We start from the raw sequence: 17,381 nt of genomic DNA on the forward strand, positions 1-17,381 counted from the left end.
TTTCCTGCCACCCCCCCCACCCCCCCCTCCCCTTTTCTCCCGTTCTCCCTTTTCCTTTGTCAGTTGCATTTGTCCGACAGGTATGGTTCTCCACATCCGCCTATCCGCCACATACCTCTGCATGTTTTCAATTCCAACAGAAATTGAAAACCAAACCCTGAGAAAGAAATGTTGCCATTAAGTGTGAGGAGGAGAATAAAGAGTGAGGAGGAGAATAAAGTGTGAGGAGGAGAATAAAGTGTGAGGAGGAGAATAAAGAGTGAGGAGGAGAATAAAGTGTGAGGAGGAGAATAAAGTGTGAGGAGGAGAATAAAGAGTGAGGAGGAGAATAAAGAGTGAGGAGGAGAATAAAGAGTGAGGAGGAGAATAAAGAGTGAGGAGGAGAATAAAGAGTGAGGAGGAGAATAAAGTGTGAGGAGGAGAATAAAGTGTGAGGAGGAGAATAAAGAGTGAGGAGGAGAATAAAGTGTGAGGAGGAGAATAAAGTGTGAGGAGGAGAATAAAGAGTGAGGAGGAGAATAAAGAGTGAGGAGGAGAATAAAGAGTGAGGAGGAGAATAAAGAGTGAGGAGGAGAATAAAGAGTGAGGAGGAGAATAAAGAGTGAGGAGGAGAATAAAGTGTGAGGAGGAGAATAAAGAGTGAGGAGGAGAATAAAGTGTGAGGAGGAGAATAAAGAGTGAGGAGGAGAATAAAGTGTGAGGAGGAGAATAAAGTGTGAGGAGGAGAATAAAGTGTGAGGAGGAGAATAAAGAGTGAGGAGGAGAATAAAGAGTGAGGAGGAGAATAAAGAGTGAGGAGGAGAATAAAGAGTGAGGAGGAGAATAAAGAGTGAGGAAGAGGCGCCGAGTGTGACAATAAAAAAGGAGGTGATGCAATAATGGTGGACAGGAGGAGAACTGCAGAAATGATTTCCTTCTGCTCTCTTGACACTTTTCACGCCATTTAGCATATATACATATGATAATATGATAATATATGGCTAAGACATGGCTGCACTTTTTCCACTTCTCATCCACATCTGTGGTGTGGAAGCACATGAGGAAAAAACATTCACAATGAAATTACCAACGGATCGATAGCCGTGATGAAACAAGAGGGCCCCTCAGGATCAATGGAGGAAAAGGTAATTAAAGGTCACAGTAAAGCGGCGGATCAAAAGGGGACAAATGACTGGAGTTGTTATTTGAGGAAAACGCGCCCAACATAATGTCCACATGTCCCCTGGACGTCATCGGCTGGGGGCTGAGGACAGACGATGAAGTTCTCTAATTAATCACAAATCATTAGCGTCTGGTATCATGCGTCCTTTGAAGACTCCGTAAACAGAGCACATGCAGCACATTTAGGCTTCAGCATACACCCGTGTTTTAATGAGCTTTCTCACATGGTGCCTCATTATTCCCGTACGTTGATCAAGACGCTTTCTATATACGGTCAATTCATTTTACAGCTTTACGGTCGCTACACATCCTCATTTTCTCACAGTGGAGTCGGTCAGATCAACAATAAGAGATTAAAACCACAACAGTTAGGAGAAAAATGTAATTGTGTTAAAATATTGATTATGTGTACACATATAAGTTGGAACCATTTCTTTGAAACTTTAGTGAAAAGATAACTGCATTTCCTATTGGATGTTTCCTCTGAGCACCTCGGCTGCAAATTGTTTGTGTCTTTTTTTGTCAATACTTTATTATACTCCAAAAAAATCCATCCTATTCATGTAGACTGTGAATTGGTCTCTTTTATTTCACTGTAAGAAATGCAATCTTAGTTCTCTGTAAAAGCAAAAAGGAGCATATGAGGAGAATCAGAATTATCCAAATGAAGTCAACATCTATGACATTTGCTGAATGAGAGCTGGCTTTTAAACTCACGCAGACTTTTACTTGAATGAGACGCTCTCCGTGTGTGTAAGTCACGCTGCTGGAGCCTCGTATTGGCCACACTCGGCTGACTTTACAGTTTGGTATGTGACATGTTTGCAAAGACCTGAACGATTCACAGCCTGCATCTAGGATCCATTCGTGTGTTATATATTATGGTAAAACTGGTGGCTTGAAGCTCGGGAAGTACGTTGCCAAATCCAGTTTGTTTAATGTATAAATATCTAGAAATGAGATGATGTCTGATCCGCCCTTCTATGCACGGGAGGATTTTCATATCCATACTGCAGTTCACAGCCCAGTCTCCTTCAGCATATGTATAACTCATGTATGAACCCAGCCTCGTCATTATTGAACCCCGATCAGTTTCTCTCTCAGTATTCTGAAAAAACAATATGAATATAATGAATTGTATTGACACTGACATCAAAGACTGATGCCTACAGGTTAGGTCATAGTTTGAAATCCATTTACCTGATACATTCATTTACAGGGATCAGATTGGGGTTAATTGTTAGGGAAAGCGGGAAATGCACATTTCCAAACCACCAGACGAGTGGGTTTGCAAAGGTTTGCGATGGTCGAGTGCACAAAGCTCAAACTTGTATTCAGTACTATGTGTAAAACTGACAAAGCGAGCTTCCCCATGTGAGCGGCTCGATCCACAACAGATGATGGACGCAGGCACAGAGCAGAGCTCAGGCCTTTTCTCATCACTTATCTAGGGCACCTTGTGTTGCCCTAGATGAGTGACGAATAAGACATCAAAATGGGAAATAACTTAGAAGAACAGGACGTACCCAGGTCAAGAAATTCACTTTTCATCTTTGTTTTGGTGGGAGATAATAGGACAAGCAACGCCGTCCACTACGTGTTGTAACCATTAAGTCAGAACCAAGTTAAAATGTACTTCTGACCTAAAAGTACTCCAAAACTTGAGTTTCGGCCATCCGTTTTATGATGGATATATCCTCTGGAGACAAGAGCAAGGTCAATGCCAAAGTGTCGGAATCGTCCAACCCTCCAGTTATAACTAGGTCTATGAGAAAGTGACTGTACTTCTCTCTTGAGTTATTTCCTCAGTGTACAAACATGAGTTTATGGTCTCCATTCAGCCGAAGCCTTTAGTCTGAGTAGAATGGACCAATCACACTCCAAACCAGAACGCCTCTAAAATCCCACTCTGCACATGAATGCAGAACCATTTTGGATAAAGATTTGGTTGTTTTCAAATGTTTTTTTTGGTTAAATGCTTTGTTTGTTGGGGGACAGAAGGAAAGGTGAAAGAAATGTTTATTTGCATGACCTCGACCCCCACATTCTGTTTTCACTGGATGGGTCATTTGAACTAAAACAAAACCCTGCAGCAAGGATGCAACTGATCCCCTACTGATTATTACAACGCTTCGTCGCAGTGCTTGCTCTGAGATGCAGGAATGCGTCCCTAAAGCAGACCTGAGCCTCATTAGGGCGACAGCACAGACACATTACTCACTTTCTTTTCACCCCCCCCCTCTATCTTCTCCTCGTCTCACCCTCTCACTTCGTTGTGGTTGACATTCCTCATGTCTGTCTGCCGGCTACGGGCCTGTTGGCAAAATGGCGTTACTCAGACGCGTCTTTTACCTTCTCAGGTGTGTTGTTTACCTCTCTCGTCTGACGCCACCTAGCTCTCGGTCCATCTCTTCCTCACCGCTCCACCCAGAGCTCCATCCTGAGCTCCATCCAGAGCTCCATCCACAACGCTCATCCCTTCTCTGCTCTCCTTTCCTCACCCTCCATGTACCTCATTTACTTTTCATTCTGGCCCTTTCTTCTCTTTTATAATTTTATTTCCCCCCACTGTTTATTTTATATTTTGTCTTATTTTCTCCAATTTATTTCCTTTCACTGTCTTCATATGACTTTAAAATTCTCATCTCAAAATCTCTTTCCTTGATCCCCTTGTTGTGTTTGGGCGGTTCTTGGGCAATTTTTGGGCGGTGTTTGGACGGTGTTTGGGTGGTGTTTGGGCCGTTGGTCCCGTGATTACCAACAACAGTGGAAACCCTACAAAGTAGTGAAATCCTGTAGTAAAATCCATTTCCCTTGAAAAAAATTGAAACCCTTGAGACTTAATGTAAGCTGTGCGGTAACGACGGAGTCGACTTTCCTCCCCATTTCTTCTTCTATTATCTATGGTTTCCGCTTCTCTCCATCTCCTCTGTCTTTCCTTAGCTCCCCTCACTCGTGAACTCTCTGCTATGATTCCCTCTCCTCTGCATCATTCCTTAATTCCTCTCCTCCTCTCCTCCTCCCTTCTTCTCCCATCTGTCTCCCTCTGGTCCTCTCATCGCCTCTCCCATCCGTTCGAACCCCCGCTCTGATCACTCTAAAAGCTCACACCTTCACTTCATCGTCTGCTCCATCACACTGCTCTATATTTATTCATTTCTTTTCTCCGCCTCTATCTTCCCCCCCCCTGCTCTCACACCTCATCTGCACATCGCATCGCTGTGTGCGACTCATGTTCACGTGGTGTGTACCTCTTTCTTCTGACAAGTGGTGAACATCATCCTCTCGCCCAGTCGGGTAAGAGACGTCGTGATGCGGTGACTTTAATTCAGACCGCCGTGTGTCATTGAGCACCAGGCCTGAAATGTCAGCCTGAACTTTGTCCAAAGCCGAGACCTCAACAGGTGGAGGCACGGCCCTGTGAGCCAACATCTGTTTGGGCAATCTGCTCCTCGCTTTTGAAGCCAAATATACGTCAGTGAAGTCGTTTGTCAGGAGGGATTCTGCCACAGGTCACTTTGTGTGCGTCCTGTCATGAAGTGATTGATGCAGCTCTTAAAAAGGAAGCGTCTGTCTCCCTTTGTCCCTCAACGGGAATCACCTTTCACGTCTGCTGTGTGTTTTAAAAATAGCCATGTCAGCGTTTTATACGGCCCCCCCTTCAGGAGATGTTCTTCCTCTTTTATGGAAGGGATGGCCAAATTGTGAAAAGGCTGAATCAGACTTAAATTAAGTTGACGAATGTGAAGGAATAAGTCCGATCTAGTTCATAAGCGTGTTCCTTTGTCACTTTGGTTCCATCAAGTGATAATCTTTCAGGATAAACCTGTCAATGCCATTGAGAATCTCTGATTAAAAGTAAACGTTCAAGGTAATACTGCTTATTTAGAAGGATATAAATGTGCAATTAAATGGAAAAAGCCCAAATGACTATTTTAACAGGTATTCAAAGTGCAGATGGTGCAGGGTGGCGGATGTTGAAAGCGTGTACAGATGGCCGTGGTTATGAGGGTCGTCTAAAGGGTCCAATTATGTGGAACTGAATAACACCAGCGTTAATGTGAAGGTCCTCGGGACGTTGTGCAGAAGACGTAACAGCGGTTGGAGGTTGATGTTGTGCTCCCAGCGGAGACGTCCCGCGGGTCGATAATGAGCATCAGCTGAGTTGTTCGGTCGAAATGGTGCACATGGAAAAGGTTCTTTGAGAGCAAGATGGAAATTCCATTTGAAAATGTTAGGATAACAAGGGTTAGCAAGTCAGGAGACCCTTATTGTGGTCCACATGCAGCAACGTTCACATCGAAAGTGGAATCAGGGTTGGGCTGAAAAAAAAGAAGTACTTAGATGAAGTAAAACCCGGTTCACATGTTTGCCTTGTTACACATTGTGGTTCCTTCCTTTAAGATCAAATGTGTACACGCCCCACATTGCTAGACAGCCTTTAATTAGGATTTTGCCTCGAGTTGTCAGGGTGGAGGAGATCTGCATTAAATCAGCGTATTACGTATTAGTCTCGTTAAAGATAAAACAGAAGTAATTGTTTTTGGGGACGAGGATGGAGTGAAAGTCATAAACCTCGGTGTAGTTATGGATTCAGACTTACGTAAAGACGATTACAACATCATGGATTTAGGAATTAATGGTTTCACCTCGTATTGCCTTGTTTGCTGGCGACAGCAGAGAATAATATAAAACTTATATTTTGGAAAACACACGATTGCTCGCAGAGAATCAGAGGTGAGAACCTACTCAATGAATTTCCCGATTGGATCTGGTTTTTGTGTCTAACATTGGATTTTCTCTTAAGCTGCGGTCGTGGTGCACCTCTCCCTCTGCATAAAACGCTCTTTAATCACCCCTAATCGCTGCTGCTCTCGTATTGTTTTTTTGCAATGCTGCATGGCTGGTCGGGTTCTTTAACATGCGCCAGAGAACAAAGCAAGTCTCGACCATTTCAATCGCTCTGCTGCAGAAACAAATATGATCCAGACTCCCACCCACACACAAAAGCGTCTCTATCCCAGTCACCGGAGACTACATGTAGATGTTGCAAACCTAAAGCAACAACAGCATCAGAACAAAGTTCAAATTCCACCCTGGTCACCGTGGATACGGGGCAAGCAGCTCAGATGTGTGGGTGTGTTTTCTACATCAAAGCTCGCCATGCTGCCACTGGACATCACGAACGTCACCTCACACCATATGGCGAGACCAGCCGGACTATGCATTCACCTCCAATGGGGGGCAAATCGGAGAGACAGAGAGAGAGAGAAAGAGATGAAGGTGCTTCCCAGGTTTTCCTCCTCAGACGTACTTCTTCTCCTGAGGAGGAATGAGGTGCATTCTGAGCAGTTTGGGAGCAGAAACAAAGTCTGACGCTCTTCGTTTGGAGGATGCAGATCACTTGATATCTTGGAGACAGAATCATAGTTATTCAAATGAAATGAATTAAGTAAATTTCGGGTCATCCACCACCTTCTTCACCTTCATTCCCCTCTTTACCTTAATTACCCCTATCACCGTCATCACCCTCTTCGCCATCATCACCTCCACCATCTCCTTCAGCTGATTGGTTCATGCGGGGTCGCGTAGAACCAAAGCGCAGCGTGCTGCAGAGGGCCGGTTAGATGTTGAGGGCTCCATCCTCTTCCTCTCTAATTGGGGTCTAATTAAGAAATGCAGTGCCTGTAATTGAAAGTGTCACCTGGTTTCCGTCCAGCATGGACGCAGTCACTAAGCACGTAGCGTTTCGACGGGTCCGACCTTTAGACGGCCGGCTTCTGGCGAAAAACAACAAACAGGCCCGGGCAGCAGCCTGGCACATCTGGACCGCCACAGGACGATTGATGGCCCGGAGCGGCCTGCTGAAAAACGACGCAGCACGTTTCAGGAAAAAGCAGCGCGTTGGCCTGGCGACCAAACAGCGCAGAGTAATGAGTCACAGTTGATAAAAAGCTGCAATAATGGAGGTTTCTCCTCCCCAAGAGGGAGACTGAGAGAAAGATTGGAAATACGACAGCTCGTCAAAAAATGAAAGAAACAAAATCAATTATGCATATTGTGTTTACTGCTCTGTTTAAGCTCCGCCTCAGCCATAGAAATGCAGCCTCCCTCGCTCTGTGATGCCCACTGAGCAGTTGAAAGTGTAACATCTGACATTATATTTTCTGAGGTATATGTTTTCACAGCAAATTAAATAAATATTACTAATGAAAGTTCCAAGTATATGTTTTTCTCTTGATATTTACATATATTACTCACCTATTTCATTAAAATTGAGAATACTTAGTGTAACTTCCAAAAAAACTATTGTAAAAGAATAAAAGGCTGTTGTTATTGAATAAAATGTACAAGAAAAGATCAGAACATTTACAATTATTGACGGTTCACATTGTCTTGAGGACAGTTGTCAATTATTCTTATGGTAGAAAACAAAATATTGGTCCTTATAATTAAATGAATCAGAATCCCAACCAGCTTTGAACATTGCTTTAGAGTAGATCTCTAATCTGAAAGCTTAGAAAATATTGTGATCAGTTTCATCAGTGAAGCCAATGCTTCTTGAGTTAAAGCTGCATTCTCTGTAGTGACCAGCAGGGGGCGACTCCTCTGCTCCCATAGACGTCTACGAGGAAATGACTCTACTTCTGTGTAGTGACCAGCAGGGGGCGACTCCTCTGCTCCCATAGACGTCTATGAGGAAATGACTCTACTTCTGTGTAGTGACCAGCAGGGGGCGACTCCTCTGCTCCCATAGACGTCTATGAGGAAATGACTCTACTTCTGTGTAGTGACCAGCAGGGGGCGACTCCTCTGCTCCCATAGACGTCTATGAGGAAATTACTCTACTTCTCTTTTGATTTATTGCCTCAGTAAACATTGTAAACATGAGTTTATGGTCTCAGTCTCTAGTTCTAAGTCTTCTTCAATGCAGCATGATGTTCATTTTGAGTCAAATGAACAGGGCTTACTGTGACAGGTCTCTAACAGAGACATGAATGGTGTCTCTATGTCCTCCTTAGTCCAGATAAGGTCACTGTTTGGAAAAAGTCAAGTCTAAATTATGGAACAGGACGCAAATCCCTTAAATTGACTGTCTAAGGTAAATATTTTTTGAAATCTTCCTCTCAACCAAACCTGTTGTTTTTCATCTCATTTCACTACACCGTGACTGGTCCTGCATTTGTGCGAAGCTACGTTTCACTTGGCTAATAGAACAAACACAGCACTTCCTGTGAGCTGCATACACTCAGAGAAGGTGCCGAGCTGAAGCAGCAGAAGAACTGCTGCCCCGAGGGAAATACACCGCTGGCTTCCCTTGCAGACAGCAGCCGTGATTAATGTGTGTGTGTGTGTGTGTGTGTGACTACAGTCCTCACAGTGGAGGATGAGTGTGTGTTTATTATTGGGGGCGTGACAGCTGGTGACTCACATGTGAGGTGGCTACTTGAGAACGAAAAACCAAACCTGTCATTCCGCCTCAAAACTTCAAATGAAAGCCGCCGCCGTGGTCTCCTCTCCCTCCATCGCTCTCCCCCTCCTTCGTATCACTCCTCTGCGAACCCATGAATTGTTCTGTTCTCCCTTCAAGCCTGCGCCCATCGATTCTCTCTTGCCCTTAAATGAAGTTGAATTACAGTCATTACCTCCATTCGACTCTATACCTGCTTCAGCTTTACTCCTCTCGCTCCACAGGAGGCTGGATGGGGGTGGGGTGGTAGGACAAGTTTTTTGTGAGCTACTTCGACAAGATGGAAAGCGGGCGTAAGAATCTGTGTCTCCACATAGAAACTCCGATGTGCTCGCTGCTCCTGCTGAGTGGAACACATGCCGGATGCTGTCACCCAGAACATCTCGTATCACTGTGGGATATTTACCTATGCGATCATCGTTTCTATTCCCCGATCATTGATAATCTCACACTGTGTCACGAGGAAAGCTGCTAATGTTAGCGAGTTTGGATTACGGTTCAGAGATGAATATTGAAGGGAAGTCTCTGAGAAGTGAAGTCACCCACACACTGTGTGTGTGTGTGTGTGTGTTGATGGCTCAGTGAAGGATGAAATAAACCGACAGCTCAGTGGGGGGGTCAGGAGTTTATCAGTTTGACACAGTCGGAGTCATCTTGGTGTTTCCATGTGATATTTTGGCGAGGCGGGGGGCCTTCTGTTTACGGTAAAGTCTGTTGGCCTTTTTGCAAAAGCTGAACAAACTCTGAAGGATTCTTTTGATGCTTTCGAAAGTTTTCACTTAAACACAGGCTGTTTTTTCGAGGCAACGTCCTCATTCCTCTTACTTACAGATATGTTACACCAGTACAGCAACATCTCCTGGGTGTCAGATTCTGATCTGATTCTTTCTTGTTCAAACCATCCACCTTTGTGCGTTTTATTTTGTAGTTTTATACTTACACATTTCATTGGGTTAGTGATACCAAAACCTATAGGGCCCGAAAGCGACCTGCTTCATGATGATAATGGAGTTAGATATACTGTATATATATATATATAAATATATATACTGTATATCTAACCGAGTTGAGCCGAGTGAATCCACTGTCAAAGTGTCTTAAGACTGCATTCCCTCTAGTGACCACCAGGGGGCGACTCCTCGGGAGGCAGCACATGCCGAATTAACTTCTACCTCCTAGCTGATTCAAAATCTGGTCGTAAAGTTCTTCAGCGGATCTTGAATCGCGGACTTGTCGTCCATATTTCCTCCTGACAGACATTTGCGTTGGTGCCTCTGTGTGAGAAACGTCTTCGCTCTGATGTTTTCCGATTTTGCGTTCTACGAAAAGACAATCCTTTTACCCCCGACAGCAGCTCTGCCCTGACCTTAATAATGAACCCAAATGCTTTTCTCCCCTTTGAATTTACCTCTTTGAATTGTTACGCTATTGACATTTGATTTGCTAATCAATCATAACACATTTGCGAGCTCATTTACCTTACAAAGGTGATTAACCACATGTTTGATGAATCAATTATCGACTTTAATCGGCTTGTAATTGTCACATTTTACACTGTGCCAGAGATCAATAATGGGCTAAAGTGGTCTCTTGAATTAACTGAAAACTGAACTTGGTTTGAAAACAGGTTGACGATTAACATAATTAGAGTCTACGAGAGTATCGACATCAATGAATCTGTTTCATGCATACAGATTTATTGCATTAAGGGACAAATATCAATGTCGAGAAGGGAACAAAAGGCAAAATACCTTAACGATTCAGGTGCTGGATGACTTTTGAAAAACAACCCTGCATTGAATTAGATGTGTATTGCTTTTTTCATGTGTAGGAGAGTTCTACATCGACTTTTTAGAATCCAACCAAGAGGAGTGTCTGGAAGTAAAGCGATCTCCGTGGTTTGGTCCTCACCAGGGTTTGAGGAACCATAGCAGTGTACACCATTAGCTCTCTCAACACGTTCTTTGCAGTCAGCACCGTTACCAGCGTTAGCAGCGTTAGCAAAGCTTGCCTTTAGCTCTGCTACACTTTAGATTAGTTTTTTCCCTTATTTCTCAGTTTTTAAGATTTGTTGTTACTTATGTACTTCAGCTTTCACTAGTTTGCCTTCACTGAGACAAGGTCATTTTATATTCTCTCTACACTCTTCCCCTTATAAGAGCATGCCAATGAAGCTTAAACTCAGCAGAGCTCACTAACTCGTCCTTCCCAAAGACTTTGAGAAGTGGAAGAAAAAAACACTAAAGCATGTCAGCTTAACTCCAGTGCATCCCTCTTTGGAGCTATCATTTTTTCTAGTCTTTATAGATGGTGGGATGCTCTTGAAAGGACTTAGGGGGCAGCAGTACCTGGAGTGTGAGTGTGTGACGGAGCAGTAGGGCATGAAGTGGACTGTGGATAACAGTCTAATGATCTAAAGGATCACCTTACTGGGATGAGTTACTCCCCCCTCAGCCCCCGCCTCACTGCCTCGGTTCTTTCTCCTCCTGCTGGAGAAATTATCCTTCATTTGGCCCGCAGGCGCCTTCTGACTAGCGGCTCAGCATTTTGTTTTTTGCTGCACAGGCGGCGAGACTCAGGTGTGTTCCCGTAAGGAACAGTTGCTCGTTCTTTGGTCTTGAAACACCACTTTACTTCTAGATGTGTTTTTGTATCACAAAACTCACATAAATGCTCCCCAGGCCACTAGAGAGAGTTTCATGCACGAGATGAAAACATGTAGGTTTTGATCAATTTAAAGGCACTGAATTCTGCATCACTGCGTGGCAATTAGATGTCTCTACTTTGATACCTACACAGAACAAATAAAAAACACAAAAGTTACATATTTTACAATATCAAGAGCTTAAACTCACGCAGGAGGCGGTAAACATTTTGTTTTCCTGCCAGCCAAGGCGTGCACACAGCTTAACTCAACCCAGTACTGCAGGAAGTCGTTATGCTGTAGGCAGCACTTTGAAGATGTTCTCAAAATGTCCTCACAAAAATGGCTTCCTTTTTAGGATAAGCAAAGAAACACACACACTAACAGTCTTGATTAGTCTCACTCAAGTGACTTCATCAAGGTCAGAATACAATGGCAGTTATTTCAATAGATCACCTGCCAATGTGAGCAGTACTTCAGCAGCTAGAACAGTAATCTGGTCTGGAGAGTGCGTATCTGTGTGTGTGTGTATGTGTGTGTGTGTGTGTGTGTTTGTGTGTGTCTGTGCGTCTGAGTGGTTCCTCTCCATTCATCTTTGTGTTTTGCTCAAGTGGCCCAGTGACGACAAATGAACTGAGCCTTTACTCCCACTCGGTCCCGCTGACGAATAGTCTGACAGGCGGATGTTGATTGACGGCTTGTCCATTCCCCGCCCCCCTGTAAGGAGCTCTTCTACCAGGTCAAGTGGACACATCAACAAGTGACTCCTTGTGACTGTCTGCTATGCCTTTAATGAGTGACCGACTTTACAGTAGATGAAATCACAGGAAGTAGACGTTCTGCTGGTAATCCTCCCAGATTAGATGGGTGGAGATGAAAGCTTTTATCTCCATAGTCAACAAACAACTTCCTATGATGCGTTAATCACACGCACACTGAATCACCAAAAATCATTTCCAAAGGTTCTTTTTGTGTACGACAGCAGGAGGCTGCTGTTTGTGCCCCTGATACACAATGACTTTATGGCATTTTTGTTTGTGTTCCAAATGTGTTTTAAATCCAAACAAGTGTGAATCAAAGAGTAGTTTGGTTCCCTTGGATTTTGAAGGAGACAAAGCTGCTCTCAGGCAAAAGAAATACAACCTTCTGTTTTCATTTTAAAGGCAATGTTTAAACCTGCAGACGGCAGCTTACTTGTACTTAGTGAACTTGGACCAAAGTGGTTGTCTTAGCAACAGTATAGCATTAAGAAGACTGGCTAAACCACTTAGACAGGTAACATATAAAAACAATGTTACCTAAAAATAACATCAGTACCGTCACAACTATCGTCACAAACATCATTAATATGAATGAATAGTCTTGAAGACACCTCTCCATGGTTTGTCCTGTTTGTGGACATAAACTGCCTCTAATTCTTACATTCAACAAACACTGAGGCCACTACACCACCGGTCTTTGGTCCCCACCTTTGGCTTTCCGGTTCACCAGTGTGGACCAGCTGTGGAATCAGCACCCTGGACAGCGACGCCTATCACTAACATGTCTGACACACTTCCTCCCCCCCCGTGCCTCCCTCAATCCCAAATAACGTGGATCTTTTGGCCTCTGTGTCAAATGGGATCCTACTGTGGAGCTGAAGTCCCACGCTGAGCCGCCTGATGGTGCTCGTTTTGGACCAGTACCTGGTGTCCCAGGGGCTCCCAGCGTGCCTCTGAGTCCGACCGATGGTCTTTATCTCGTGGTCCGACCTCCCTCAACGCGAGGCCGGGGCCACCACCACCTCTCTCAGCATGAGCGGACATCTTCCTGATAATGAACAACATCAGGCTCTATTGCTAAATTGCATATATCTGCTGGTGCACTTCTTCCTCACGGCAGAGTTATATATTTTAATGCGATGGCTCTGTGTTCGTGTTTCACTGTTTGTTCCTCCATGTAAAGCCTGCCCATCTGCATCGTACCCTACTTAGCGCTCTTTGATGAAGACAAATGCACCAATCAGGGAAACGCCTCTAATTATCCTCCACTCACCGTTTGGTGTCAGTCAGGGAACTGCCCCCCCCCCCCCCCTTTATTTTGTGAGAGGACGACGGTTCATTCAACTGCTTTTCTGCTCATTGCAGGCTTTCATCGTGGACGACTGGCAGACGATCTGAGAACATTAAACTCCAGGTAATTATTCCCATTGTTGTGTGTTCTATTGACACATAGTCTGCAGCATGAATAGGACACACACCTGCAGCTTGTCCACCAACCTGCTCTCTTCAAATACTGACGGTCAGAAGGGCACCCTCACTACTCAATACTTCAAACCAACTCCAATGGAACTGCATCCATTTTTATTGCCGAAGGCGACTGAAGCAGCGACAAGAGCGAGAGAGTCCTTGTAGGGAGAAGAGGGTGCTTAATTGGGAAAAAAAAACAGACCTTTACTCAGGATTGCACTGTTTGGGTCCTGTGTGAAGTCAAATTCCAACTATTTGAACAATCAATACAAACGTGCTAAAATACAGTTATTTTACCAACTGGAAGAGATGGTTTTTGTACTTGATGAGAACCGTTGAAGTCCTCCAAAGAACTTGTACGATGTTTAGACAGGTCGAGTATGCAATGGCTTCAGATTTTCTTTAGTTTCAGTCCAGTTTTCTGGACATCATTATTGTGTGTTAACTCCTACCACCTTCAATTTCTTTTTCATTTCATTGTCTTCATTGATTTTACAGCAATTTCAAAGAAATTGAATTGAATGACTTTGTGTCTGGTCATGTGCTCTGAATGAACAAAGTACAGCTGAGGCTAGTGAGCATTTGCAGATATTTATCATTTGTCATGGCCCTTACGGCCAATACAGGATGAATTTTTGACTTCATGATAGAGAGAGATGACAATAATTATAATTGATAGTGCGGGAAACATGAATGCCTGTACCAATCATCATGGCCGCCCATCCAGTGACGGTTGAGACATTTGACTCAGGACTGAATATGTCAGGCGCCTGGTGTCCCCGGGGGGGAAAGTCAAGCCGAGTCATTAAGCATCATCCCACTCACTCTGGTTAAAAGAAGACTGACCCACGCAGCGTCGAAAAATGAAAAATAGAAGTGATTGGGTTTGATTGACAGGTGATCTATTGCCCCTTAGTGAAATGTAACCAGAATAAAAGGAAGCAGAAATCTCTCAGATTGTCACTTTAAATGTCAAAAGCAGGAATAGAAATGAGGCGTAATGACGCCTGTCAATAACAGACATGTAGCCGTTCAGGATGAGCCTCTCCCTACATTGATCTCTATCATTTTCTTTCCCCTTGAAGCGGTGACAGCATTTGTCACCTGGACTGACAAGTCTCCTGTTGCGTCCTCCTCCCACGGGGGACAGATGTGACGCCGTGTCCGTCAGAGAGAGAGAGAGAGAGACATTGTTGTGCAACTTCTCTTTGCCAAAGTCCACATTAAGTAGCGAAGGGAAGCAGAAAGCTAATTCACACGACCCTTGGGAGACCCGAGACGAAAACACGCTGGTCAGCGTAATTTCCACACGCACACGCGTGGTGGCGTGATGCGTCTCAAGTGGGTGGTGCTCATTAGGCCCGGGCTGCAGATTGCTTTCTATTCTTAGCCGCTAGCAGGCGGCGCTCCGAAGCCGTTTGAAGTGGTGCAGGCCTCCTAACGAGCTGCACCCGCAGTCGATGGCTCCGCGGAGCGCGGGAGGTCGATGCGGATGGTCGGCGCGGCGTTAGTTAGTGCGATCCAGGTCAGTTGTTTATGTCCCACATGTTGTGTGGTACGAGGTGAGCAATGCGCTTTGTTCTGTCTCCCTCTCTCTGTCGCCGCGTCCAAAAGTCTCAATCAATGAGATCCAATGGTGCACCACACTGTCAAGAGTGTAATATTGTTTGTCCTCTTTACTCCGGTACAAGTGAAAGGGGCATTGGGCACAGTGTGTGAATGTCCCAGTTAAAACTAAATATGTCCAAAAGGATTACAAGAAAGTGTATAATAGTAAATACAACGGAATACATACATAAGGCAATACATTTTACATCAAAAAACTTGAATGCAAGGACTGACATAGAGACAAGCTATCCGTCACTAATAGACACCTGTCAATCAGCGTTAGGCCCTCGTAGGATGCTGTACTGACATTCTAATGTTGCCCTCTTCTTCTGCTTCGGTTTGTACGATGTACGGTGTAACACTTAATCACAGAGGCAATACAAACGGTAGTATTTCAATCATGGAATTAGTGCCAATCAGCAGGTGACCAAAGCCACTTCATTTCCTGGGAACTCCCGCTGGCTGAAGGGAATTTCGTTCTCCATCCAGTAGCTTTTATAACAACTACAACACAAGTCACCCTGATTGAGCTTCAGTCAGAAGGGTTAACCCTGTGGGGATCACGACACTCTGTCCACTCAAAGATTTATTTAGGTCTAACAAGAAGCAGTCAATGATCATTTGATTTTTTCAGTCCTCTGAGGTAAATTTTGTACACATGTACATATGCTATAAATATGTATATATATATATATATATACCCAACACCCACCATCACAAACATCTAAAAAACTTTGTTTGCTTTCCCTATGAAGAAAGGTGTTGTCAAGGCAACAAGTAAAGTCTTTAATACTAACTTCACAGTGATGCACAATGAGAGAATAACACAATTACATTTACCTCTCAGAGAACACCCTGTTGCTGAACATCAGAAGAACCTAGCAGGTGATTACTGATGGTAGATGTTAAGTATGTGCACAGCTCGCGCTTCCTGCTCATCGTACGTCGGGTTGCGACTGGTTACAGCGACGTTGCTTCTACTGACTCACGAGCTCCTGCATGGAAGCACTCTCACTTGAGTGCACTTAGTTCTTGGACCCGTCATGAGGGCTCTTTGTGTTCACTGTGACTTTTTGTTGGAGTATTGTTGAGGCTAAAAAGGAAAAGCTTTAGTTTTTGCATCGCTAAGAAACGTTGACATCCTAATTTCCTTTTCACCTTCTTTTCACCTTTCACTTTTCATTTCTTTTAATTCTCTGTCAAAGCTTTCTCTCTTATAAATGAAATATCTATAATATAATAATGTTCACCATGTTCAACTTCTCCAGTTCGCCACTTACATGTGATTTTATGTAAATGTGAATTGAAAAGAAATCTAAAAATATGATTTGATAATGTGTATTATTGGAGGTTTTATTTACACTAGTCCAAAGACGATGTAAAAAATAGTCCAAAATCAGCCTTTAACACGTTACAGTGTTTTAGTCTTGGAGAGTGGGGGGGGATCATCCAGGTTACCAGGTTTTTTTTACCACACTCCTCTCTCCCCTTTGGGCATCGCCTTAAATCAAACGCAAGGCGAACTCTAAATCTGATACAAAGCTGGAAACCAGATACGAGTGTATAATTTACAAGGTATTACCCCCCCCTCCCCACCTATCCTCTTCTTCCTTTACTGCATTTACTCCAAGTGTTAATCCCTGCTCTCCCTGTAGGGAAGATAAGAAATGGAAAAGGGTGGGTATAGAAAGGATACGGCTATCCACTGGGACCATCCACTACGTACGGAGCAGGTGGATGTGATATTCAACCACTGAGGAACCGAACCGTTCCAACCAATCAAGTGTGTTTATTCGTCCCAAGTAACTCAAGGCTTCATGCTTTCCAGTCTGTGGAAGTTCACTCGAATCACAAAGGAACATTCAGAGTTGTGTCCTGTGACGTCGTCTCCAGTGAGACGGACGACCGGATCTCATGGGACGCTCTAAAGATAGCGCAGCATTTACGGACCTTTTCCAGACCGTCGTTGTAATGATTCAGACAAATGGTGGAGCAAAAGGATAGAGGTTGTGATTTAAAAGGGTTCCAAAAGGAGCATTTCTCCCCACCGCCTGCAGACCCACTCTGCTCCACTTTGGTACGAGTCTCAGCCCTGCTCCCCAAACCCCCGCCGTGATGGCCACATGGCACAGGTGGAGGAAAGCAGCGCTCGGTTTTTGACAAGGAGGGAGGCGCGAGATTTATTCTGTGCCAGCGGTCCGGCTGGAACCATTAGACAAAAAGGTCCACGTGTTAATGTGCCGGGACGGTCTCTTTAAAAAGGAGCGAG

General features: G+C 44.2%; 2 protein-coding genes across 5 annotated transcripts in view; both read left to right on the plus strand.

Annotated features, from left to right (window-relative positions):
* The window catches only part of lgals2b (lectin, galactoside-binding, soluble, 2b), a 155,802-nt gene that overhangs the window by 55,160 nt on the left and 83,261 nt on the right, over window positions 1–17,381 (plus strand). The gene's annotated exons all lie outside the window — the stretch shown is intronic.
* The window catches only part of elfn2a (extracellular leucine-rich repeat and fibronectin type III domain containing 2a), a 71,714-nt gene that overhangs the window by 28,475 nt on the left and 25,858 nt on the right, over window positions 1–17,381 (plus strand). Inside the window, exon 3 of one of the 2 annotated variants that reach the window (XM_037471889.2) lies at window positions 13,403–13,451. The exons of the other annotated variant lie outside the window; for it this stretch is intronic. The gene's annotated coding sequence lies outside the window, so the exon portion shown is untranslated. The remainder of the gene's footprint in view (window positions 1–13,402; window positions 13,452–17,381) is intronic. 2 annotated transcript variants of the gene reach the window in all.

The sequence above is a fragment of the Pungitius pungitius genome, chromosome 9, assembly GCF_949316345.1.
Source record: "Pungitius pungitius chromosome 9, fPunPun2.1, whole genome shotgun sequence".
Classification (NCBI taxonomy): Eukaryota; Metazoa; Chordata; class Actinopteri; order Perciformes; family Gasterosteidae; genus Pungitius; species Pungitius pungitius.